The 25,055-nt window shown below is 43.6% G+C and overlaps 29 non-coding genes across 29 annotated transcripts; all 29 read right to left on the minus strand.

Moving 5' to 3' along the window:
* Positions 1-53: 53 nt before the first annotated feature.
* On the minus strand, positions 54-135 carry trnas-gcu (transfer RNA serine (anticodon GCU)). Its single transcript has one exon. It is a non-coding gene; the product is annotated as a tRNA-Ser (tRNA).
* Positions 136-266: 131 nt separating this feature from the next.
* trnas-gcu (transfer RNA serine (anticodon GCU)) lies at positions 267-348 on the minus strand. Its single transcript has one exon. It is a non-coding gene; the product is annotated as a tRNA-Ser (tRNA).
* Positions 349-1,359: 1,011 nt separating this feature from the next.
* trnas-gcu (transfer RNA serine (anticodon GCU)) lies at positions 1,360-1,441 on the minus strand. Its single transcript has one exon. It is a non-coding gene; the product is annotated as a tRNA-Ser (tRNA).
* Positions 1,442-2,452: 1,011 nt separating this feature from the next.
* Positions 2,453-2,534, minus strand: trnas-gcu (transfer RNA serine (anticodon GCU)). Its single transcript has one exon. It is a non-coding gene; the product is annotated as a tRNA-Ser (tRNA).
* Positions 2,535-3,331: 797 nt separating this feature from the next.
* Positions 3,332-3,413, minus strand: trnas-gcu (transfer RNA serine (anticodon GCU)). The gene has a single exon. It is a non-coding gene; the product is annotated as a tRNA-Ser (tRNA).
* A 131-nt stretch (positions 3,414-3,544) lies between these two features.
* Positions 3,545-3,626, minus strand: trnas-gcu (transfer RNA serine (anticodon GCU)). Its single transcript has one exon. It is a non-coding gene; the product is annotated as a tRNA-Ser (tRNA).
* A 1,011-nt stretch (positions 3,627-4,637) lies between these two features.
* On the minus strand, positions 4,638-4,719 carry trnas-gcu (transfer RNA serine (anticodon GCU)). Its single transcript has one exon. It is a non-coding gene; the product is annotated as a tRNA-Ser (tRNA).
* Positions 4,720-5,517: 798 nt separating this feature from the next.
* Positions 5,518-5,599, minus strand: trnas-gcu (transfer RNA serine (anticodon GCU)). The gene has a single exon. It is a non-coding gene; the product is annotated as a tRNA-Ser (tRNA).
* Positions 5,600-6,397: 798 nt separating this feature from the next.
* Positions 6,398-6,479, minus strand: trnas-gcu (transfer RNA serine (anticodon GCU)). Its single transcript has one exon. It is a non-coding gene; the product is annotated as a tRNA-Ser (tRNA).
* Positions 6,480-7,277: 798 nt separating this feature from the next.
* On the minus strand, positions 7,278-7,359 carry trnas-gcu (transfer RNA serine (anticodon GCU)). The gene has a single exon. It is a non-coding gene; the product is annotated as a tRNA-Ser (tRNA).
* Positions 7,360-7,490: 131 nt separating this feature from the next.
* Positions 7,491-7,572, minus strand: trnas-gcu (transfer RNA serine (anticodon GCU)). Its single transcript has one exon. It is a non-coding gene; the product is annotated as a tRNA-Ser (tRNA).
* A 798-nt stretch (positions 7,573-8,370) lies between these two features.
* trnas-gcu (transfer RNA serine (anticodon GCU)) lies at positions 8,371-8,452 on the minus strand. Its single transcript has one exon. It is a non-coding gene; the product is annotated as a tRNA-Ser (tRNA).
* Positions 8,453-8,583: 131 nt separating this feature from the next.
* trnas-gcu (transfer RNA serine (anticodon GCU)) lies at positions 8,584-8,665 on the minus strand. Its single transcript has one exon. It is a non-coding gene; the product is annotated as a tRNA-Ser (tRNA).
* A 798-nt stretch (positions 8,666-9,463) lies between these two features.
* On the minus strand, positions 9,464-9,545 carry trnas-gcu (transfer RNA serine (anticodon GCU)). Its single transcript has one exon. It is a non-coding gene; the product is annotated as a tRNA-Ser (tRNA).
* A 131-nt stretch (positions 9,546-9,676) lies between these two features.
* On the minus strand, positions 9,677-9,758 carry trnas-gcu (transfer RNA serine (anticodon GCU)). The gene has a single exon. It is a non-coding gene; the product is annotated as a tRNA-Ser (tRNA).
* A 1,678-nt stretch (positions 9,759-11,436) lies between these two features.
* On the minus strand, positions 11,437-11,518 carry trnas-gcu (transfer RNA serine (anticodon GCU)). Its single transcript has one exon. It is a non-coding gene; the product is annotated as a tRNA-Ser (tRNA).
* Positions 11,519-12,307: 789 nt separating this feature from the next.
* On the minus strand, positions 12,308-12,389 carry trnas-gcu (transfer RNA serine (anticodon GCU)). Its single transcript has one exon. It is a non-coding gene; the product is annotated as a tRNA-Ser (tRNA).
* Positions 12,390-13,187: 798 nt separating this feature from the next.
* On the minus strand, positions 13,188-13,269 carry trnas-gcu (transfer RNA serine (anticodon GCU)). Its single transcript has one exon. It is a non-coding gene; the product is annotated as a tRNA-Ser (tRNA).
* Positions 13,270-14,947: 1,678 nt separating this feature from the next.
* On the minus strand, positions 14,948-15,029 carry trnas-gcu (transfer RNA serine (anticodon GCU)). Its single transcript has one exon. It is a non-coding gene; the product is annotated as a tRNA-Ser (tRNA).
* A 1,678-nt stretch (positions 15,030-16,707) lies between these two features.
* Positions 16,708-16,789, minus strand: trnas-gcu (transfer RNA serine (anticodon GCU)). The gene has a single exon. It is a non-coding gene; the product is annotated as a tRNA-Ser (tRNA).
* Positions 16,790-17,587: 798 nt separating this feature from the next.
* trnas-gcu (transfer RNA serine (anticodon GCU)) lies at positions 17,588-17,669 on the minus strand. The gene has a single exon. It is a non-coding gene; the product is annotated as a tRNA-Ser (tRNA).
* Positions 17,670-18,467: 798 nt separating this feature from the next.
* On the minus strand, positions 18,468-18,549 carry trnas-gcu (transfer RNA serine (anticodon GCU)). Its single transcript has one exon. It is a non-coding gene; the product is annotated as a tRNA-Ser (tRNA).
* A 798-nt stretch (positions 18,550-19,347) lies between these two features.
* Positions 19,348-19,429, minus strand: trnas-gcu (transfer RNA serine (anticodon GCU)). Its single transcript has one exon. It is a non-coding gene; the product is annotated as a tRNA-Ser (tRNA).
* A 798-nt stretch (positions 19,430-20,227) lies between these two features.
* On the minus strand, positions 20,228-20,309 carry trnas-gcu (transfer RNA serine (anticodon GCU)). The gene has a single exon. It is a non-coding gene; the product is annotated as a tRNA-Ser (tRNA).
* A 798-nt stretch (positions 20,310-21,107) lies between these two features.
* On the minus strand, positions 21,108-21,189 carry trnas-gcu (transfer RNA serine (anticodon GCU)). The gene has a single exon. It is a non-coding gene; the product is annotated as a tRNA-Ser (tRNA).
* A 797-nt stretch (positions 21,190-21,986) lies between these two features.
* Positions 21,987-22,068, minus strand: trnas-gcu (transfer RNA serine (anticodon GCU)). The gene has a single exon. It is a non-coding gene; the product is annotated as a tRNA-Ser (tRNA).
* Positions 22,069-22,866: 798 nt separating this feature from the next.
* Positions 22,867-22,948, minus strand: trnas-gcu (transfer RNA serine (anticodon GCU)). The gene has a single exon. It is a non-coding gene; the product is annotated as a tRNA-Ser (tRNA).
* A 798-nt stretch (positions 22,949-23,746) lies between these two features.
* Positions 23,747-23,828, minus strand: trnas-gcu (transfer RNA serine (anticodon GCU)). The gene has a single exon. It is a non-coding gene; the product is annotated as a tRNA-Ser (tRNA).
* A 798-nt stretch (positions 23,829-24,626) lies between these two features.
* Positions 24,627-24,708, minus strand: trnas-gcu (transfer RNA serine (anticodon GCU)). Its single transcript has one exon. It is a non-coding gene; the product is annotated as a tRNA-Ser (tRNA).
* Positions 24,709-25,055: the final 347 nt, after the last annotated feature.

Raw genomic sequence — 25,055 nt, forward strand, 5'->3', positions numbered from 1 at the left:
CCAATCGAGCAGACACTTCCATCCTGAACAGACAACTCTGACAAAGCAACTAACGACGAGGATGGGATTCGAACCCACGCGTGCAGAGCACAATGGATTAGCAGTCCATCGCCTTAACCACTCAGCCACCTCGTCTTTTTATAAAGAGGCTAAACGATGAGATGATTACAGCCTTTCAAAACTTGACTAAGGCAGCATTCAAACATGATCGAGCCAATCGAGCAGAAACTTCCATCCTGAACAGACAACTCAGTCAAAGCAACTAACGACGAGGATGGGATTCGAACCCACGCGTGCAGAGCACAATGGATTAGCAGTCCATCGCCTTAACCACTCGGCCACCTCGTCTTTTTGAGAGTATCCGAGAGCACGCACAGTGCTGCCATTTGACGCTTAAATCCAGGGGTTTGAAACCTCTTCAATATTACATTTTCAAACCACTCAAATAATCATCAGGGTTGCCATATCCCAAGGAGGACATTTTAGTGCGTGCATGCACAGTTAGATAAACTTTTAAATGTGCAATGACTTGGCTACCTTTAGATATTCTGCATCTCCAAAATGAGAACTTCTTGACTAGTTCAAGATAGAAAACTTTTAATCGATTTGACTGCTAGTGGTGTTAGGATGTCAAAGTTTAAAGCCTTTCTCATCCATGACAAAGCGATCAACCTAACGTCATAGATAGGGGTATCCCTTTAATCTTTTTCTGAAGTGGCAAGACCCGCAGAGTTTAGCTCCTACCCTGACCTTTCTAGTGATCCTGAAGACCTTGATTAGCTTGCTTGAGTTGGTTTGATTAGAGTTGGAGCTAAACTGAGCAGGGTAATGGTCGTCCAGGAAAAGATTTGAGGATATCTGCCGTTGATTGTAAAGGGATGTTGAACACGTGGACGGTAAGACAATCGTGGACTAGCTAGTGTTTTCGACAGACACCTGTTTTTAAGTACCAAACGACGAGGATGGGATTCATAGCTGCAGTGCAAACACCAAAAAGGGTTAGGAGGACATCTTTGCAGGTAAAGAGGCCAAACGATGAGATGATTACAGCCTTTCAAAACTTGACTAAGGCACCATTCGAACATGATCAAGCCAATCGAGCAGACACTTCCATCCTGAACAGACAACTCTGACAAAGCAACTAACGACGAGGATGGGATTCGAACCCACGCGTGCAGAGCACAATGGATTAGCAGTCCATCGCCTTAACCACTCGGCCAACTCGTCTTTTTTATAAAGAGGCTAAACGATGAGATGATTACAGCCTTTCAAAACTTGACTAAGGCAGCATTCAAACATGATCGAGCCAATCGAGCAGAAACTTCCATCCTGAACAGACAACTCAGTCAAAGCAACTAACGACGAGGATGGGATTCGAACCCACGCGTGCAGAGCACAATGGATTAGCAGTCCATCGCCTTAACCACTCGGCCACCTCGTCTTTTTGAGAGTATCCGAGAGCACGCACAGTGCTGCCATTTGACGCTTAAATCCAGGGGTTTGAAACCTCTTCAATATTACATTTTCAAACCACTCAAATAATCATCAGGGTTGCCATATCCCAAGGAGGACATTTTAGTGCGTGCATGCACAGTTAGATAAACTTTTAAATGTGCAATGACTTGGCTACCTTTAGATATTCTGCATCTCCAAAATGAGAACTTCTTGACTAGTTCAAGATAGAAAACTTTTAATCGATTTGACTGCTAGTGGTGTTAGGATGTCAAAGTTTAAAGCCTTTCTCATCCATGACAAAGCGATCAACCTAACGTCATAGATAGGGGTATCCCTTTAATCTTTTTCTGAAGTGGCAAGACCCGCAGAGTTTAGCTCCTACCCTGACCTTTCTAGTGATCCTGAAGACCTTGATTAGCTTGCTTGAGTTGGTTTGATTAGAGTTGGAGCTAAACTGAGCAGGGTAATGGTCGTCCAGGAAAAGATTTGAGGATATCTGCCGTTGATTGTAAAGGGATGTTGAACACGTGGACGGTAAGACAATCGTGGACTAGCTAGTGTTTTCGACAGACACCTGTTTTTAAGTACCAAACGACGAGGATGGGATTCATAGCTGCAGTGCAAACACCAAAAAGGGTTAGGAGGACATCTTTGCAGGTAAAGAGGCCAAACGATGAGATGATTACAGCCTTTCAAAACTTGACTAAGGCACCATTCGAACATGATCAAGCCAATCGAGCAGACACTTCCATCCTGAACAGACAACTCTGACAAAGCAACTAACGACGAGGATGGGATTCGAACCCACGCGTGCAGAGCACAATGGATTAGCAGTCCATCGCCTTAACCACTCGGCCAACTCGTCTTTTTTATAAAGAGGCTAAACGATGAGATGATTACAGCCTTTCAAAACTTGACTAAGGCAGCATTCAAACATGATCGAGCCAATCGAGCAGAAACTTCCATCCTGAACAGACAACTCAGTCAAAGCAACTAACGACGAGGATGGGATTCGAACCCACGCGTGCAGAGCACAATGGATTAGCAGTCCATCGCCTTAACCACTCGGCCACCTCGTCTTTTTGAGAGTATCCGAGAGCACGCACAGTGCTGCCATTTGACGCTTAAATCCAGGGGTTTGAAACCTCTTCAATATTACATTTTCAAACCACTCAAATAATCATCAGGGTTGCCATATCCCAAGGAGGACATTTTAGTCCGTGCATGCACAGTTAGATAAACTTTTAAATGTGCAATGACTTGGCTACCTTTAGATATTCTGCATCTCCAAAATGAGAACTTCTTGACAAGTTCAAGATAGAAAACTTTTAATCGATTTGACTGCTAGTGGTGTTAGGATGTCAAAGTTTAAAGCCTTTCTCATCCATGACAAAGCGATCAACCTAACGTCATAGATAGGGGTATCCCTTTAATCTTTTTCTGACGTGGCAAGACCCGCAGAGTTTAGCTCCTACCCTGACCTTTCTAGTGATCCTGAAGACCATGATTAGCTTGCTTGAGTTGGTTTGATTAGAGTTGGAGCTAAACTGAGCAGGGTAATGGTCGTCCAGGAAAAGATTTGAGGATATCTGCCGTTGATTGTAAAGGGATGTTGAACACGTGGACGGTAAGACAATCGTGGACTAGCAAGTGTTTTCGACAGACACCTGTTTTTAAGTACCAAATGACGAGGATGGGATTCATAGCTGCAGTGCAAACACCACAAAGGGTTAGGAGGACATCTTTGCAGGTAAAGAGGCCAAACGATGAGATGATTACAGCCTTTCAAAACTTGACTAAGGCACCATTCGAACATGATCGAGCCAATTGAGCAGACACTTCCATCCTGAACAGACAACTCTGACAAAGCAACTAACGACGAGGATGGGATTCGAACCCACGCGTGCAGAGCACAATGGATTAGCAGTCCATCGCCTTAACCACTCGGCCACCTCGTCTTTTTTTAAATAGGCTAAACGATGAGATGATTACAGCCTTTCAAAACTTAACTAAGGCACCATTCGAACATGATCGAGCCAATCAAGCAGACACTTCCATCCTGAACAGACAACTCTGACAAAGCAACTAACGACGAGGATGGGATTCGAACCCACGCGTGCAGAGCACAATGGATTAGCAGTCCATCGCCTTAACCACTCGGCCACCTCGTCGTTTTGAGAGAATCCGAGAGAACGCACAGTGCTGCCATTTGACGCTTAAATCCAGGGGTTTGAAACCTCTTCAATATTACATTTTCAAACCATCTCAAATAATCATCAGGGTTGCCATATCCCAAGGAGGACATTTTAGTCCGTGCATGGACAGTTAGATAAACTTTTAAATGTGCAATGACTTGGCTACCTTTAGATATTCTGCATCTCCAAAATGAGAACTTCTTGACAAGGTCAAGATAGAAAACTTTTAATCGATTTGACTGCTAGTGGTGTTAGGATGTCAAAGTTTAAAGCCTTTCTCATCCATGACAAAGCGATCAACCTAACGTCATAGATAGGGGAATCCCTTTAATCTTTTTCTGAAGTGGCAAGACCCGCAGAGTTTAGCTCCTACCCTGACCTTTCTAGTGATCCTGAAGACCTTGATTAGATTGCTTGAGTTGGTTTGATTAGAGTTGGAGCTAAACTGAGCAGGGTAATGGTCGTCCAGGAAAAGATTTGAGGATATCTGCCGTTGATTGTAAAGGGATGTTGAACACGTGGACGGTAAGACAATCGTGGACTAGCTAGTGTTTTCGACAGACACCTGTTTTTAAGTACCAAACGACGAGGATGGGATTCATAGCTGCAGTTCAAACACCACAAAGGGATAGGAGGACATCTTTGCAGGTAAAGAGGCCAAACGATGAGATGATTACAGCCTTTCAAAACTTGACTAAGGCACCATTCGAACATGATCGAGCCAATCGAGCAGACACTTCCATCCTGAACAGACAACTCTGACAAAGCAACTAACGACGAGGATGGGATTCGAACCCACACGTGCAGAGCACAATGGATTAGCAGTCCATCCCCTTAACCACTCGGCCACCTCGTCTTTTTATAAAGAGGCTAAACGATGAGATGATTAAAGCCTTTCAAAACTTGACTAAGGCACCATTCAAACATGATCGAGCCAATCGAGCAGAAACTTCCATCCTGAACAGACAACTCAGTCAAAGCAACTAACGACGAGGATGGGATTCGAACCCACGCGTGCAGAGCACAATGGATTAGCAGTCCATCGCCTTAACCACTCGGCCACCTCGTCTTTTTGAGAGAAACCGAGAGCACGCACAGTGCTGCCATTTGACGCTTAAATCCAGGGGTTTGAAACCTCTTCAATATTACATTTTCAAACCATCTCAAATAATCATCAGGGTTGCCATATCCCAAGGAGGACATTTTAGTCCGTGCATGCACAGTTAGATAAACTTTTAAATGTGCAATGACTTGGCTACCTTTAGATATTCTACATCTCCAAAATGAGAACTTCTTGACAAGTTCAAGATAGAAAACTTTTAATCGATTTGACTGCTAGTGGTGTTAGGATGTCAAAGTTTAAAGCCTTTCTCATCCATGACAAAGCGATCAACCTAACGTTATAGATAGGGCTATCCCTTTAATCTTTTTCTGAAGTGGCAAGACCCGCAGAGTTTAGCTCCTACCCTGACCTTTCTAGTGATCCTGAAGACCTTGATTAGCTTGCTTGAGTTGGTTTGATTAGAGTTGGAGCTAAACTGAGCAGGGTAATGGTCGTCCAGGAAAAGATTTGAGGATATCTGCCGTTGATTGTAAAGGGATGTTGAACACGTGGACGGTAAGACAATCGTGGACTAGCTAGTGTTTTCGACAGACACCTGTTTTTAAGTACCAAACGACGAGGATGGGATTCATAGCTGCAGTGCAAACACCACAAAGGGTTAGGAGGACATCTTTGCAGGTAAAGAGGCCAAACGATGAGATGATTACAGCCTTTCAAAACTTGACTAAGGCACCATTCGAACATGATCGAGCCACTCGAGCAGACACTTCCATCCTGAACAGACAACTCTGACAAAGCAACTAACGACGAGGATGGGATTCGAACCCACGCGTGCAGAGCACAATGGATTAGCAGTCCATCGCCTTAACCACTCGGCCACCTCGTCTTTTTGAGAGAATCCGAGAGCACGCACAGTGCTGCCATTTGACGCTTAAATCCAGGGGTTTGAAACCTCTTCAATATTACATTTTCAAACCATCTCAAATAATCATCAGGGTTGCCATATCCCAAGGAGGACATTTTAGTCTGTGCATGCACAGTTAGATAAACTTTTAAATGTGCAATGACTTGGCTACCTTTAGATATTCTGCATCTCCAAAATGAGAACTTCTTGACAAGTTCAAGATAGAAAACTTTTAATCGATTTGACTGCTAGTGGTGTTAGGATGTCAAAGTTTAAAGCCTTTCTCATCCATGACAAAGCGATCAACCTAACGTCATAGATAGGGGTATCCCTTTAATCTTTTTCTGAAGTGGCAAGACCCGCAGAGTTTAGCTCCTACCCTGACCTTTCTAGTGATCCTGAAGACCTTGATTAGCTTGCTTGAGTTGGTTTGATTAGAGTTGGAGCTAAACTGAGCAGGGTAATGGTCGTCCAGGAAAAGATTTGAGGATATCTGCTGTTGATTGTAAAGGGATGTTGAACACATGGACGGTAAGACAATCGTGGACTAGCTAGTGTTTTCGACAGACACCTGTTTTTAAGTACCAAACGACGAGGATGGGATTCATAGCTGCAGTGCAAACACCACAAAGGGTTAGGAGGACATCTTTGCAGGTAAAGAGGCCAAACGATGAGATGATTACAGCCTTTCAAAACTTGACTAAGGCACCATTCGAACATGATCGAGCCAATCGAGCAGACACTTCCATCCTGAACAGACAACTCTGACAAAGCAACTAACGACGAGGATGGGATTCGAACCCACGCGTGCAGAGCACAATGGATTAGCAGTCCATCGCCTTAACCACTCGGCCACCTCGTCTTTTTGAGAGAATCCGAGAGCACGCACAGTGCTGCCATTTGACGCTTAAATCCAGGGGTTTGAAACCTCTTCAATATTACATTTTCAAACCATCTCAAATAATCATCAGGGTTGCCATATCCCAAGGAGGACATTTTAGTACGTGCATGCACAGTTAGATAAACTTTTAAATGTGCAATGACTTGGCTACCTTTAGATATTCTGCATCTCCAAAATGAGAACTTCTTGACAAGTTCAAGATAGAAAACTTTGAATCGATTTGACTGCTAGTGGTGTTAGGATGTCAAAGTTTAAAGCCTTTCTCATCCATGACAAAGCGATCAACCTAACGTCATAGATAGGGGAATCCCTTTAATCTTTTTCTGAAGTGGCAAGACCCGCAGAGTTTAGCTCCTACCCTGACCTTTCTAGTGATCCTGAAGACCTTGATTAGCTTGCTTGAGTTGGTTTGATTAGAGTTGGAGCTAAACTGAGCAGGGTAAATGTCGTCCAGGAAAAGATTTGAGGATATCTGCCGTTGATTGTAAAGGGATGTTGAACACGTGGACGGTAAGACAATCGTGGACTAGCTAGTGTTTTCGACAGACACCTGTTTTTAAGTACCAAACGACGAGGATGGGATTCATAGCTGCAGTGCAAACACCACAAAGGGTTAGGAGGACATCTTTGCAGGTAAAGAGGCCAAACGATGAGATGATTACAGCCTTTCAAAACTTGACTAAGGCACCATTCGAACATGATCGAGCCAATCGAGCAGACACTTCCATCCTGAACAGACAACTCTGACAAAGCAACTAACGACGAGGATGGGATTCGAACCCACGCGTGCAGAGCACAATGGATTAGCAGTCCATCGCCTTAACCACTCAGCCACCTCGTCTTTTTATAAAGAGGCTAAACGATGAGATGATTACAGCCTTTCAAAACTTGACTAAGGCAGCATTCAAACATGATCGAGCCAATCGAGCAGAAACTTCCATCCTGAACAGACAACTCAGTCAAAGCAACTAACGACGAGGATGGGATTCGAACCCACGCGTGCAGAGCACAATAGATTAGCAGTCCATCGCCTTAACCACTCGGCCACCTCGTCTTTTTGAGAGAATCCGAGAGCACGCACAGTGCTGCCATTTGACGCTTAAATCCAGGGGTTTGAAACCTCTTCAATATTACATTTTCAAACCATCTCAAATAATCATCAGGGTTGCCATATCCCAAGGAGGACATTTTAGTCCGTGCATGCACAGTTAGATAAACTTTTAAATGTGCAATGACTTGGCTACCTTTAGATATTCTGCATCTCCAAAATGAGAACTTCTTGACAAGTTCAAGATAGAAAACTTTTAATCGATTTGACTGCTAGTGGTGTTAGGATGTCAAAGTTTAAAGCCTTTCTCATCCATGACAAAGCGATCAACCTAACGTCATAGATAGGGGTATCCCTTTAATCTTTTTCTGAAGTGGCAAGACCCGCAGAGTTTAGCTCCTACCCTGACCTTTCTAGTGATCCTGAAGACCTTGATTAGCTTGCTTGAGTTGGTTTGATTAGAGTTGGAGCTAAACTGAGCAGGGTAATGGTCGTCCAGGAAAAGATTTGAGGATATCTGCCGTTGATTGTAAAGGGATGTTGAACACGTGGACGGTAAGACAATCGTGGACTAGCTAGTGTTTTCGACAGACACCTGTTTTTAAGTACCAAACGACGAGGATGGGATTCATAGCTGCAGTGCAAACACCACAAAGGGTTAGGAGGACATCTTTGCAGGTAAAGAGGCCAAACGATGAGATGATTACAGCCTTTCAAAACTTGACTAAGGCACCATTCGAACATGATCGAGCCAATCGAGCAGACACTTCCATCCTGAACAGACAACTCTGACAAAGCAACTAACGACGAGGATGGGATTCGAACCCACGCGTGCAGAGCACAATGGATTAGCAGTCCATCGCCTTAACCACTCAGCCACCTCGTCTTTTTATAAAGAGGCTAAACGATGAGATGATTACAGCCTTTCAAAACTTGACTAAGGCAGCATTCAAACATGATCGAGCCAATCGAGCAGAAACTTCCATCCTGAACAGACAACTCAGTCAAAGCAACTAACGACGAGGATGGGATTCGAACCCACGCGTGCAGAGCACAATAGATTAGCAGTCCATCGCCTTAACCACTCGGCCACCTCGTCTTTTTGAGAGAATCCGAGAGCACGCACAGTGCTGCCATTTGACGCTTAAATCCAGGGGTTTGAAACCTCTTCAATATTACATTTTCAAACCATCTCAAATAATCATCAGGGTTGCCATATCCCAAGGAGGACATTTTAGTCCGTGCATGCACAGTTAGATAAACTTTTAAATGTGCAATGACTTGGCTACCTTTAGATATTCTGCATCTCCAAAATGAGAACTTCTTGACAAGTTCAAGATAGAAAACTTTTAATCGATTTGACTGCTAGTGGTGTTAGGATGTCAAAGTTTAAAGCCTTTCTCATCCATGACAAAGCGATCAACCTAACGTCATAGATAGGGGTATCCCTTTAATCTTTTTCTGAAGTGGCAAGACCCGCAGAGTTTAGCTCCTACCCTGACCTTTCTAGTGATCCTGAAGACCTTGATTAGCTTGCTTGAGTTGGTTTGATTAGAGTTGGAGCTAAACTGAGCAGGGTAATGGTCGTCCAGGAAAAGATTTGAGGATATCTGCCGTTGATTGTAAAGGGATGTTGAACACGTGGACGGTAAGACAATCGTGGACTAGCTAGTGTTTTCGACAGACACCTGTTTTTAAGTACCAAACGACGAGGATGGGATTCATAGCTGCAGTGCAAACACCACAAAGGGTTAGGAGGACATCTTTGCAGGTAAAGAGGCCAAACGATGAGATGATTACAGCCTTTCAAAACTTGACTAAGGCACCATTCGAACATGATCGAGCCAATCGAGCAGACACTTCCATCCTGAACAGACAACTCTGTCAAAGCAACTAACGACGAGGATGGGATTCGAACCCACGCGTGCAGAGCACAATGGATTAGCAGTCCATCGCCTTAACCACTCAGCCACCTCGTCTTTTTATAAAGAGGCTAAACGATGAGATGATTACAGCCTTTCAAAACTTGACTAAGGCAGCATTCAAACATGATCGAGCCAATCGAGCAGAAACTTCCATCCTGAACAGACAACTCAGTCAAAGCAACTAACGACGAGGATGGGATTCGAACCCACGCGTGCAGAGCACAATAGATTAGCAGTCCATCGCCTTAACCACTCGGCCACCTCGTCTTTTTGAGAGAATCCGAGAGCACGCACAGTGCTGCCATTTGACGCTTAAATCCAGGGGTTTGAAACCTCTTCAATATTACATTTTCAAACCATCTCAAATAATCATCAGGGTTGCCATATCCCAAGGAGGACATTTTAGTCCGTGCATGCACAGTTAGATAAACTTTTAAATGTGCAATGACTTGGCTACCTTTAGATATTCTGCATCTCCAAAATGAGAACTTCTTGACAAGTTCAAGATAGAAAACTTTTAATCGATTTGACTGCTAGTGGTGTTAGGATGTCAAAGTTTAAAGCCTTTCTCATCCATGACAAAGCGATCAACCTAACGTCATAGATAGGGGTATCCCTTTAATCTTTTTCTGAAGTGGCAAGACCCGCAGAGTTTAGCTCCTACCCTGACCTTTCTAGTGATCCTGAAGACCTTGATTAGCTTGCTTGAGTTGGTTTGATTAGAGTTGGAGCTAAACTGAGCAGGGTAATGGTCGTCCAGGAAAAGATTTGAGGATATCTGCCGTTGATTGTAAAGGGATGTTGAACACGTGGACGGTAAGACAATCGTGGACTAGCTAGTGTTTTCGACAGACACCTGTTTTTAAGTACCAAACGACGAGGATGGGATTCATAGCTGCAGTGCAAACACCACAAAGGGTTAGGAGGACATCTTTGCAGGTAAAGAGGCCAAACGATGAGATGATTACAGCCTTTCAAAACTTGACTAAGGCACCATTCGAACATGATCGAGCCAATCGAGCAGACACTTCCATCCTGAACAGACAACTCTGTCAAAGCAACTAACGACGAGGATGGGATTCGAACCCACGCGTGCAGAGCACAATGGATTAGCTGTCCATCGCCTTAACCACTCGGCCACCTCGTCTTTTTGAGAGAATACGAGAGCACGCACATTGCTGCCATTTGACGTTTAAATCCAGGGGTTTGAAACCTCTTCAATATTGCATTTTCAAACCATCTCAAATAATCATCAGGGTTGCCATATCCAAAGGAGGACATTTTAGTCCGTGCATGCACAGTTAGATAAACTTTTAAATGTGCAATGACTTGGCTACCTTTAGATATTCTACATCTCCAAAATGAGAACTTCTTGACAAGTTCAAGATAGAAAACTTTTAATCGATTTGACTGCTAGTGGTGTTAGGATGTCAAAGTTTAAAGCCTTTCTCATCCATGACAAAGCGATCAACCTAACGTTATAGATAGGGCTATCCCTTTAATCTTTTTCTGAAGTGGCAAGACCCGCAGAGTTTAGCTCCTACCCTGACCTTTCTAGTGATCCTGAAGACCTTGATTAGCTTGCTTGAGTTGGTTTGATTAGAGTTGGAGCTAAACTGAGCAGGGTAATGGTCGTCCAGGAAAAGATTTGAGGATATCTGCCGTTGATTGTAAAGGGATGTTGAACACGTGGACGGTAAGACAATCGTGGACTAGCTAGTGTTTTCGACAGACACCTGTTTTTAAGTACCAAACGACGAGGATGGGATTCATAGCTGCAGTGCAAACACCACAAAGGGTTAGGAGGACATCTTTGCAGGTAAAGAGGCCAAACGATGAGATGATTACAGCCTTTCAAAACTTGACTAAGGCACCATTCGAACATGATCGAGCCAATCGAGCAGACACTTCCATCCTGAACAGACAACTCTGACAAAGCAACTAACGACGAGGATGGGATTCGAACCCACGCGTGCAGAGCACAATGGATTAGCAGTCCATCGCCTTAACCACTCGGCCACCTCGTCTTTTTGAGAGAACACGAGAGCACGCACAGTGCTGCCATTTGACGCTTAAATCCAGGGGTTTGAAACCTCTTCAATATTGCATTTTCAAACCATCTCAAATAATCATCAGGGTTGCCATATCCCAAGGAGGACATTTTAGTCCGTGCATGCACAGTTAGATAAACTTTTAAATGTGCAATGACTTGGCTACCTTTAGATATTCTACATCTCCAAAATGAGAACTTCTTGACAAGTTCAAGATAGAAAACTTTTAATCGATTTGACTGCTAGTGGTGTTAGGATGTCAAAGTTTAAAGCCTTTCTCATCCATGACAAAGCGATCAACCTAACGTTATAGATAGGGCTATCCCTTTAATCTTTTTCTGAAGTGGCAAGACCCGCAGAGTTTAGCTCCTACCCTGACCTTTCTAGTGATCCTGAAGACCTTGATTAGCTTGCTTGAGTTGGTTTGATTAGAGTTGGAGCTAAACTGAGCAGGGTAATGGTCGTCCAGGAAAAGATTTGAGGATATCTGCCGTTGATTGTAAAGGGATGTTGAACACGTGGACGGTAAGACAATCGTGGACTAGCTAGTGTTTTCGACAGACACCTGTTTTTAAGTACCAAACGACGAGGATGGGATTCATAGCTGCAGTGCAAACACCACAAAGGGTTAGGAGGACATCTTTGCAGGTAAAGAGGCCAAACGATGAGATGATTACAGCCTTTCAAAACTTGACTAAGGCACCATTCGAACATGATCGAGCAGACACTTCCATACTGAACAGACAACTCTGACAAAGCAACTAACGACGAGGATGGGATTCGAACCCACGCGTGCAGAGCACAATGGATTAGCAGTCCATCGCCTTAACCACTCGGCCACCTCGTCTTTTTGAGAGAACACGAGAGCACGCACAGTGCTGCCATTTGACGCTTAAATCCAGGGGTTTGAAACCTCTTCAATATTGCATTTTCAAACCATCTCAAATAATCATCAGGGTTGCCATATCCCAAGGAGGACATTTTAGTCCGTGCATGCACAGTTAGATAAACTTTTAAATGTGCAATGACTTGGCTACCTTTAGATATTCTACATCTCCAAAATGAGAACTTCTTGACAAGTTCAAGATAGAAAACTTTTAATCGATTTGACTGCTAGTGGTGTTAGGATGTCAAAGTTTAAAGCCTTTCTCATCCATGACAAAGCGATCAACCTAACGTTATAGATAGGGCTATCCCTTTAATCTTTTTCTGAAGTGGCAAGACCCGCAGAGTTTAGCTCCTACCCTGACCTTTCTAGTGATCCTGAAGACCTTGATTAGCTTGCTTGAGTTGGTTTGATTAGAGTTGGAGCTAAACTGAGCAGGGTAATGGTCGTCCAGGAAAAGATTTGAGGATATCTGCCGTTGATTGTAAAGGGATGTTGAACACGTGGACGGTAAGACAATCGTGGACTAGCTAGTGTTTTCGACAGACACCTGTTTTTAAGTACCAAACGACGAGGATGGGATTCATAGCTGCAGTGCAAACACCACAAAGGGTTAGGAGGACATCTTTGCAGGTAAAGAGGCCAAACGATGAGATGATTACAGCCTTTCAAAACTTGACTAAGGCACCATTCGAACATGATCGAGCCAATCGAGCAGACACTTCCATCCTGAACAGACAACTCTGACAAAGCAACTAACGACGAGGATGGGATTCGAACCCACGCGTGCAGAGCACAATGGATTAGCAGTCCATCGCCTTAACCACTCGGCCACCTCGTCTTTTTGAGAGAATCCGAGAGCACGCACAGTGCTGCCATTTGACGCTTAAATCCAGGGGTTTGAAACCTCTTCAATATTACATTTTCAAACCATCTCAAATAATCATCAGGGTTGCCATATCCCAAGGAGGACATTTTAGTCTGTGCATGCACAGTTAGATAAACTTTTAAATGTGCAATGACTTGGCTACCTTTAGATATTCTGCATCTCCAAAATGAGAACTTCTTGACAAGTTCAAGATAGAAAACTTTTAATCGATTTGACTGCTAGTGGTGTTAGGATGTCAAAGTTTAAAGCCTTTCTCATCCATGACAAAGCGATCAACCTAACGTCATAGATAGGGGTATCCCTTTAATCTTTTTCTGAAGTGGCAAGACCCGCAGAGTTTAGCTCCTACCCTGACCTTTCTAGTGATCCTGAAGACCTTGATTAGCTTGCTTGAGTTGGTTTGATTAGAGTTGGAGCTAAACTGAGCAGGGTAATGGTCGTCCAGGAAAAGATTTGAGGATATCTGCTGTTGATTGTAAAGGGATGTTGAACACATGGACGGTAAGACAATCGTGGACTAGCTAGTGTTTTCGACAGACACCTGTTTTTAAGTACCAAACGACGAGGATGGGATTCATAGCTGCAGTGCAAACACCACAAAGGGTTAGGAGGACATCTTTGCAGGTAAAGAGGCCAAACGATGAGATGATTACAGCCTTTCAAAACTTGACTAAGGCACCATTCGAACATGATCGAGCCAATCGAGCAGACACTTCCATCCTGAACAGACAACTCTGACAAAGCAACTAACGACGAGGATGGGATTCGAACCCACGCGTGCAGAGCACAATGGATTAGCAGTCCATCGCCTTAACCACTCGGCCACATCGTCTTTTTGAGAGAATCCGAGAGCACGCACAGTGCTGCCATTTGACGCTTAAATCCAGGGGTTTGAAACCTCTTCAATATTACATTTTCAAACCATCTCAAATAATCATCAGGGTTGCCATATCCCAAGGAGGACATTTTAGTACGTGCATGCACAGTTAGATAAACTTTTAAATGTGCAATGACTTGGCTACCTTTAGATATTCTGCATCTCCAAAATGAGAACTTCTTGACAAGTTCAAGATAGAAAACTTTGAATCGATTTGACTGCTAGTGGTGTTAGGATGTCAAAGTTTAAAGCCTTTCTCATCCATGACAAAGCGATCAACCTAACGTTATAGATAGGGCTATCCCTTTAATCTTTTTCTGAAGTGGCAAGACCCGCAGAGTTTAGCTCCTACCCTGACCTTTCTAGTGATCCTGAAGACCTTGATTAGCTTGCTTGAGTTGGTTTGATTAGAGTTGGAGCTAAACTGAGCAGGGTAATGGTCGTCCAGGAAAAGATTTGAGGATATCTGCCGTTGATTGTAAAGGGATGTTGAACACGTGGACGGTAAGACAATCGTGGACTAGCTAGTGTTTTCGACAGACACCTGTTTTTAAGTACCAAACGACGAGGATGGGATTCATAGCTGCAGTGCAAACACCACAAAGGGTTAGGAGGACATCTTTGCAGGTAAAGAGGCCAAACGATGAGATGATTACAGCCTTTCAAAACTTGACTAAGGGACCATTCGAACATGATCGAGCCAATCGAGCAGACACTTCCATCCTGAACAGACAACTCTGACAAAGCAACTAACGACGAGGATGGGATTCGAACCCACGCGTGCAGAGCACAATGGATTAGCAGTCCATCGCCTTAACCACTCGGCCACCTCGTCTTTTTGAGAGAATCCGAGAGCACGCACAGTGCTGCCATTTGACGCTTAAATCCAGGGGTTTGAAACCTCTTCAATATTACATTTTCAAACCATCTCAAATAATCATCAGGGTTGCCATATCCCAAGGAGGACATTTTAGTCTGTGCATGCACAGTTAGATAAACTTTTAAATGTGCAATGACTTGGCTACCTTTAGATATTCTGCATCTCCAAAATGAGAACTTCTTGACAAGTTCAAGATAGAAAACTTTTAATCGATTTGACTGCTAGTGGTGTTAGGATGTCAAAGTTTAAAGCCTTTCTCATCCATGACAAAGCGATCAACCTAACGTCATAGATAGGGGTATCCCTTTAATCTTTTTCTGAAGTGGCAAGACCCGCAGAGTTTAGCTCCTACCCTGACCTTTCTAGTGATCCTGAAGACCTTGATTAGCTTGCTTGAGTTGGTTTGATTAGAGTTGGAGCTAAACTGAGCAGGGTAATGGTCGTCCAGGAAAAGATTTGAGGATATCTGCTGTTGATTGTAAAGGGATGTTGAACACATGGACGGTAAGACAATCGTGGACTAGCTAGTGTTTTCGACAGACACCTGTTTTTAAGTACCAAACGACGAGGATGGGATTCATAGCTGCAGTGCAAACACCACAAAGGGTTAGGAGGACATCTTTGCAGGTAAAGAGGCCAAACGATGAGATGATTACAGCCTTTCAAAACTTGACTAAGGCACCATTCGAACATGATCGAGCCAATCGAGCAGACACTTCCATCCTGAACAGACAACTCTGACAAAGCAACTAACGACGAGGATGGGATTCGAACCCACGCGTGCAGAGCACAATGGATTAGCAGTCCATCGCCTTAACCACTCGGCCACATCGTCTTTTTGAGAGAATCCGAGAGCACGCACAGTGCTGCCATTTGACGCTTAAATCCAGGGGTTTGAAACCTCTTCAATATTACATTTTCAAACCATCTCAAATAATCATCAGGGTTGCCATATCCCAAGGAGGACATTTTAGTACGTGCATGCACAGTTAGATAAACTTTTAAATGTGCAATGACTTGGCTACCTTTAGATATTCTGCATCTCCAAAATGAGAACTTCTTGACAAGTTCAAGATAGAAAACTTTGAATCGATTTGACTGCTAGTGGTGTTAGGATGTCAAAGTTTAAAGCCTTTCTCATCCATGACAAAGCGATCAACCTAACGTCATAGATAGGGGAATCCCTTTAATCTTTTTCTGAAGTGGCAAGACCCGCAGAGTTTAGCTCCTACCCTGACCTTTCAAGTGATCCTGAAGACCTTGATTAGCTTGCTTGAGTTGGTTTGATTAGAGTTGGAGCTAAACTGAGCAGGGTAATGGTCGTCCAGGAAAAGATTTGAGGATATCTGCCGTTGATTGTAAAGGGATGTTGAACACGTGGACGGTAAGACAATCGTGGACTAGCTAGTGTTTTCGACAGACACCTGTTTTTAAGTACCAAACGACGAGGATGGGATTCATAGCTGCAGTGCAAACACCACAAAGGGTTAGGAGGACATCTTTGCAGGTAAAGAGGCCAAACGATGAGATGATTACAGCCTTTCAAAACTTGACTAAGGCACCATTCGAACATGATCGAGCCAATCGAGCAGACACTTCCATCCTGAACAGACAACTCTGACAAAGCAACTAACGACGAGGATGGGATTCGAACCCACGCGTGCAGAGCACAATGGATTAGCAGTCCATCGCCTTAACCACTCGGCCACCTCGTCTTTTTGAGAGAATACGAGAGCACGCACAGTCCTGCCATTTGACGCTTAAATCCAGGGGTTTGAAACCTCTTCAATATTGCATTTTCAAACCATCTCAAATAATCATCAGGGTTGCCATATCCCAAGGAGGACATTTTAGTCCGTGCATGCACAGTTAGATAAACTTTTAAATGTGCAATGACTTGGCTACCTTTAGATATTCTACATCTCCAAAATGAGAACTTCTTGACAAGTTCAAGATAGAAAACTTTTAATCGATTTGACTGCTAGTGGTGTTAGGATGTCAAAATTTAAAGCCTTTCTCATCCATGACAAAGCGATCAACCTAACGTTATAGATAGGGCTATCCCTTTAATCTTTTTCTGAAGTGGCAAGACCCGCAGAGTTTAGCTCCTACCCTGACCTTTCTAGTGATCCTGAAGACCTTGATTAGCTTGCTTGAGTTGGTTTGATTAGAGTTGGAGCTAAACTGAGCAGGGTAATGGTCGTCCAGGAAAAGATTTGAGGATATCTGCCGTTGATTGTAAAGGGATGTTGAACACGTGGACGGTAAGACAATCGTGGACTAGCTAGTGTTTTCGACAGACACCTGTTTTTAAGTACCAAACGACGAGGATGGGATTCATAGCTGCAGTGCAAACACCACAAAGGGTTAGGAGGACATCTTTGCAGGTAAAGAGGCCAAACGATGAGATGATTACAGCCTTTCAAAACTTGACTAAGGGACCATTCGAACATGATCGAGCCAATCGAGCAGACACTTCCATCCTGAACAGACAACTCTGACAAAGCAACTAACGACGAGGATGGGATTCGAACCCACGCGTGCAGAGCACAATGGATTAGCAGTCCATCGCCTTAACCACTCGGCCACCTCGTCTTTTTGAGAGAATACGAGAGCACGCACAGTGCTGCCATTTGACGCTTAAATCCAGGGGTTTGAAACCTCTTCAATATTGCATTTTCAAACCATCTCAAATAATCATCAGGGTTGCCATATCCCAAGGAGGACATTTTAGTCCGTGCATGCACAGTTAGATAAACTTTTAAATGTGCAATGACTTGGCTACCTTTAGATATTCTACATCTCCAAAATGAGAACTTCTTGACAAGTTCAAGATAGAAAACTTTTAATCGATTTGACTGCTAGTGGTGTTAGGATGTCAAAGTTTAAAGCCTTTCTCATCCATGACAAAGCGATCAACCTAACGTTATAGATAGGGCTATCCCTTTAATCTTTTTCTGAAGTGGCAAGACCCGCAGAGTTTAGCTCCTACCCTGACCTTTCTAGTGATCCTGAAGACCTTGATTAGCTTGCTTGAGTTGGTTTGATTAGAGTTGGAGCTAAACTGAGCAGGGTAATGGTCGTCCAGGAAAAGATTTGAGGATATCTGCCGTTGATTGTAAAGGGATGTTGAACACGTGGACGGTAAGACAATCGTGGACTAGCTAGTGTTTTCGACAGACACCTGTTTTTAAGTACCAAACGACGAGGATGGGATTCATAGCTGCAGTGCAAACACCACAAAGGGTTAGGAGGACATCTTTGCAGGTAAAGAGGCCAAACGATGAGATGATTACAGCCTTTCAAAACTTGACTAAGGCACCATTCGAACATGATCGAGCCAATCGAGCAGACACTTCCATCCTGAACAGACAACTCTGACAAAGCAACTAACGACGAGGATGGGATTCGAACCCACGCGTGCAGAGCACAATGGATTAGCAGTCCATCGCCTTAACCACTCGGCCACCTCGTCTTTTTGAGAGAATCCGAGAGCACGCACAGTGCTGCCATTTGACGCTTAAATCCAGGGGTTTGAAACCTCTTCAATATTACATTTTCAAACCATCTCAAATAATCATCAGGGTTGCCATATCCCAAGGAGGACATTTTAGTCCGTGCATGCACAGTTAGATAAACTTTTAAATGTGCAATGACTTGGCTACCTTTAGATATTCTGCATCTCCAAAATGAGAACTTCTTGACAAGTTCAAGATAGAAAACTTTGAATCGATTTGACTGCTAGTGGTGTTAGGATGTCAAAGTTTAAAGCCTTTCTCATCCATGACAAAGCGATCAACCTAACGTCATAGATAGGGGAATCCCTTTAATCTTTTTCTGAAGTGGCAAGACCCGCAGAGTTTAGCTCCTACCCTGACCTTTCTAGTGATCCTGAAGACCTTGATTAGCTTGCTTGAGTTGGTTTGATTAGAGTTGGAGCTAAACTGAGCAGGGTAATGGTCGTCCAGGAAAAGATTTGAGGATATCTGCCGTTGATTGTAAAGGGATGTTGAACACGTGGACGGTAAGACAATCGTGGACTAGCTAGTGTTTTCGACAGACACCTGTTTTTAAGTACCAAACGACGAGGATGGGATTCATAGCTGCAGTGCAAACACCACAAAGGGTTAGGAGGACATCTTTGCAGGTAAAGAGGCCGAACGATGAGATGATTACAGCCTTTCAAAACTTGACTAAGGCACCATTCGAACATGATCGAGCCAATCGAGCAGACACTTCCATCCTGAACAGACAACTCTGACAAAGCAACTAACGACGAGGATGGGATTCGAACCCACGCGTGCAGAGCACAATGGATTAGCAGTCCATCGCCTTAACCACTCGGCCACCTCGTCTTTTTGAGAGAATCCGAGAGCACGCACAGTGCTGCCATTTGACGCTTAAATCCAGGGGTTTGAAACCTCTTCAATATTACATTTTCAAACCATCTCAAATAATCATCAGGGTTGCCATATCCCAAGGAGGACATTTTAGTACGTGCATGCACAGTTAGATAAACTTTTAAATGTGCAATGACTTGGCTACCTTTAGATATTCTGCATCTCCAAAATGAGAACTTCTTGACAAGTTCAAGATAGAAAACTTTGAATCGATTTGACTGCTAGTGGTGTTAGGATGTCAAAGTTTAAAGCCTTTCTCATCCATGACAAAGCGATCAACCTAACGTCATAGATAGGGGAATCCCTTTAATCTTTTTCTGAAGTGGCAAGACCCGCAGAGTTTAGCTCCTACCCTGACCTTTCTAGTGATCCTGAAGACCTTGATTAGCTTGCTTGAGTTGGTTTGATTAGAGTTGGAGCTAAACTGAGCAGGGTAATGGTCGTCCAGGAAAAGATTTGAGGATATCTGCCGTTGATTGTAAAGGGATGTTGAACACGTGGACGGTAAGACAATCGTGGACTAGCTAGTGTTTTCGACAGACACCTGTTTTTAAGTACCAAACGACGAGGATGGGATTCATAGCTGCAGTGCAAACACCACAAAGGGTTAGGAGGACATCTTTGCAGGTAAAGAGGCCAAACGATGAGATGATTACAGCCTTTCAAAACTTGACTAAGGCACCATTCGAACATGATCGAGCCAATCGAGCAGACACTTCCATCCTGAACAGACAACTCTGACAAAGCAACTAACGACGAGGATGGGATTCGAACCCACGCGTGCAGAGCACAATGGATTAGCAGTCCATCGCCTTAACCACTCGGCCACCTCGTCTTTTTGAGAGAATACGAGAGCACGCACAGTCCTGCCATTTGACGCTTAAATCCAGGGGTTTGAAACCTCTTCAATATTGCATTTTCAAACCATCTCAAATAATCATCAGGGTTGCCATATCCCAAGGAGGACATTTTAGTCCGTGCATGCACAGTTAGATAAACTTTTAAATGTGCAATGACTTGGCTACCTTTAGATATTCTACATCTCCAAAATGAGAACTTCTTGACAAGTTCAAGATAGAAAACTTTTAATCGATTTGACTGCTAGTGGTGTTAGGATGTCAAAGTTTAAAGCCTTTCTCATCCATGACAAAGCGATCAACCTAACGTTATAGATAGGGCTATCCCTTTAATCTTTTTCTGAAGTGGCAAGACCCGCAGAGTTTAGCTCCTACCCTGACCTTTCTAGTGATCCTGAAGACCTTGATTAGCTTGCTTGAGTTGGTTTGATTAGAGTTGGAGCTAAACTGAGCAGGGTAATGGTCGTCCAGGAAAAGATTTGAGGATATCTGCCGTTGATTGTAAAGGGATGTTGAACACGTGGACGGTAAGACAATCGTGGACTAGCTAGTGTTTTCGACAGACACCTGTTTTTAAGTACCAAACGACGAGGATGGGATTCATAGCTGCAGTGCAAACACCACAAAGGGTTAGGAGGACATCTTTGCAGGTAAAGAGGCCAAACGATGAGATGATTACAGCCTTTCAAAACTTGACTAAGGGACCATTCGAACATGATCGAGCCAATCGAGCAGACACTTCCATCCTGAACAGACAACTCTGACAAAGCAACTAACGACGAGGATGGGATTCGAACCCACGCGTGCAGAGCACAATGGATTAGCAGTCCATCGCCTTAACCACTCGGCCACCTCGTCTTTTTGAGAGAATACGAGAGCACGCACAGTGCTGCCATTTGACGCTTAAATCCAGGGGTTTGAAACCTCTTCAATATTGCATTTTCAAACCATCTCAAATAATCATCAGGGTTGCCATATCCCAAGGAGGACATTTTAGTCCGTGCATGCACAGTTAGATAAACTTTTAAATGTGCAATGACTTGGCTACCTTTAGATATTCTACATCTCCAAAATGAGAACTTCTTGACAAGTTCAAGATAGAAAACTTTTAATCGATTTGACTGCTAGTGGTGTTAGGATGTCAAAGTTTAAAGCCTTTCTCATCCATGACAAAGCGATCAACCTAACGTTATAGATAGGGCTATCCCTTTAATCTTTTTCTGAAGTGGCAAGACCCGCAGAGTTTAGCTCCTACCCTGACCTTTCTAGTGATCCTGAAGACCTTGATTAGCTTGCTTGAGTTGGTTTGATTAGAGTTGGAGCTAAACTGAGCAGGGTAATGGTCGTCCAGGAAAAGATTTGAGGATATCTGCCGTTGATTGTAAAGGGATGTTGAACACGTGGACGGTAAGACAATCGTGGACTAGCTAGTGTTTTCGACAGACACCTGTTTTTAAGTACCAAACGACGAGGATGGGATTCATAGCTGCAGTGCAAACACCACAAAGGGTTAGGAGGACATCTTTGCAGGTAAAGAGGCCAAACGATGAGATGATTACAGCCTTTCAAAACTTGACTAAGGCACCATTCGAACATGATCGAGCAATCGAGCAGACACTTCCATACTGAACAGACAACTCTGACAAAGCAACTAACGACGAGGATGGGATTCGAACCCACGCGTGCAGAGCACAATGGATTAGCAGTCCATCGCCTTAACCACTCGGCCACCTCGTCTTTTTGAGAGAACACGAGAGCACGCACAGTGCTGCCATTTGACGCTTAAATCCAGGGGTTTGAAACCTCTTCAATATTGCATTTTCAAACCATCTCAAATAATCATCAGGGTTGCCATATCCCAAGGAGGACATTTTAGTCCGTGCATGCACAGTTAGATAAACTTTTAAATGTGCAATGACTTGGCTACCTTTAGATATTCTACATCTCCAAAATGAGAACTTCTTGACAAGTTCAAGATAGAAAACTTTTAATCGATTTGACTGCTAGTGGTGTTAGGATGTCAAAGTTTAAAGCCTTTCTCATCCATGACAAAGCGATCAACCTAACGTTATAGATAGGGCTATCCCTTTAATCTTTTTCTGAAGTGGCAAGACCCGCAGAGTTTAGCTCCTACCCTGACCTTTCTAGTGATCCTGAAGACCTTGATTAGCTTGCTTGAGTTGGTTTGATTAGAGTTGGAGCTAAACTGAGCAGGGTAATGGTCGTCCAGGAAAAGATTTGAGGATATCTGCCGTTGATTGTAAAGGGATGTTGAACACGTGGACGGTAAGACAATCGTGGACTAGCTAGTGTTTTCGACAGACACCTGTTTTTAAGTACCAAACGACGAGGATGGGATTCATAGCTGCAGTGCAAACACCACAAAGGGTTAGGAGGACATCTTTGCAGGTAAAGAGGCCAAACGATGAGATGATTACAGCCTTTCAAAACTTGACTAAGGCACCATTCGAACATGATCGAGCCAATCGAGCAGACACTTCCATCCTGAACAGACAACTCTGACAAAGCAACTAACGACGAGGATGGGATTCGAACCCACGCGTGCAGAGCACAATGGATTAGCAGTCCATCGCCTTAACCACTCGGCCACCTCGTCTTTTTGAGAGAATCCGAGAGCACGCACAGTGCTGCCATTTGACGCTTAAATCCAGGGGTTTGAAACCTCTTCAATATTACATTTTCAAACCATCTCAAATAATCATCAGGGTTGCCATATCCCAAGGAGGACATTTTAGTCCGTGCATGCACAGTTAGATAAACTTTTAAATGTGCAATGACTTGGCTACCTTTAGATATTCTGCATCTCCAAAATGAGAACTTCTTGACAAGTTCAAGATAGAAAACTTTTAATCGATTTGACTGCTAGTGGTGTTAGGATGTCAAAGTTTAAAGCCTTTCTCATCCATGACAAAGCGATCAACCTAACGTCATAGATAGGGGAATCCCTTTAATCTTTTTCTGAAGTGGCAAGACCCGCAGAGTTTAGCTCCTACCCTGACCTTTCTAGTGATCCTGAAGACCTTGATTAGCTTGCTTGAGTTGGTTTGATTAGAGTTGGAGCTAAACTGAGCAGGGTAATGGTCGTCCAGGAAAAGATTTGAGGATATCTGCCGTTGATTGTAAAGGGATGTTGAACACGTGGACGGTAAGACAATCGTGGACTAGCTAGTGTTTTCGACAGACACCTGTTTTTAAGTACCAAACGACGAGGATGGGATTCATAGCTGCAGTGCAAACACCACAAAGGGTTAGGAGGACATCTTTGCAGGTAAAGAGGCCGAACGATGAGATGATTACAGCCTTTCAAAACTTGACTAAGGCACCATTCGAACATGATCGAGCCAATCGAGCAGACACTTCCATCCTGAACAGACAACTCTGACAAAGCAACTAACGACGAGGATGGGATTCGAACCCACGCGTGCAGAGCACAATGGATTAGCAGTCCATCGCCTTAACCACTCGGCCACCTCGTCTTTTTGAGAGAATCCGAGAGCACGCACAGTGCTGCCATTTGACGCTTAAATCCAGGGGTTTGAAACCTCTTCAATATTACATTTTCAAACCATCTCAAATAATCATCAGGGTTGCCATATCCCAAGGAGGACATTTTAGTACGTGCATGCACAGTTAGATAAACTTTTAAATGTGCAATGACTTGGCTACCTTTAGATATTCTGCATCTCCAAAATGAGAACTTCTTGACAAGTTCAAGATAGAAAACTTTGAATCGATTTGACTGCTAGTGGTGTTAGGATGTCAAAGTTTAAAGCCTTTCTCATCCATGACAAAGCGATCAACCTAACGTCATAGATAGGGGAATCCCTTTAATCTTTTTCTGAAGTGGCAAGACCCGCAGAGTTTAGCTCCTACCCTGACCTTTCTAGTGATCCTGAAGACCTTGATTACCTTGCTTGAGTTGGTTTGATTAGAGTTGGAGCTAAACTGAGCAGGGTAATGGTCGTCCAGGAAAAGATTTGAGGATATCTGCCGTTGATTGTAAAGGGATGTTGAACACGTGGACGGTAAGACAATCGTGGACTAGCTAGTGTTTTCGACAGACACCTGTTTTTAAGTACCAAACGACGAGGATGGGATTCATAGCTGCAGTGCAAACACCACAAAGGGTTAGGAGGACATCTTTGCAGGTAAAGAGGCCAAACGATGAGATGATTACAGCCTTTCAAAACTTGACTAAGGCACCATTCGAACATGATCGAGCCAATCGAGCAGACACTTCCATCCTGAACAGACAACTCTGACAAAGCAACTAACGACGAGGATGGGATTCGAACCCACGCGTGCAGAGCACAATGGATTAGCAGTCCATCGCCTTAACCACTCGGCCACCTCGTCTTTTTGAGAGAATACGAGAGCACGCACAGTCCTGCCATTTGACGCTTAAATCCAGGGGTTTGAAACCTCTTCAATATTGCATTTTCAAACCATCTCAAATAATCATCAGGGTTGCCATATCCCAAGGAGGACATTTTAGTCCGTGCATGCACAGTTAGATAAACTTTTAAATGTGCAATGACTTGGCTACCTTTAGATATTCTACATCTCCAAAATGAGAACTTCTTGACAAGTTCAAGATAGAAAACTTTTAATCGATTTGACTGCTAGTGGTGTTAGGATGTCAAAGTTTAAAGCCTTTCTCATCCATGACAAAGCGATCAACCTAACGTTATAGATAGGGCTAT

The sequence above is a fragment of the Triplophysa dalaica genome, chromosome 12 (genome assembly GCF_015846415.1).
Source record: "Triplophysa dalaica isolate WHDGS20190420 chromosome 12, ASM1584641v1, whole genome shotgun sequence".
In the NCBI taxonomy this organism is placed as follows: domain Eukaryota; kingdom Metazoa; phylum Chordata; class Actinopteri; order Cypriniformes; family Nemacheilidae; genus Triplophysa; species Triplophysa dalaica.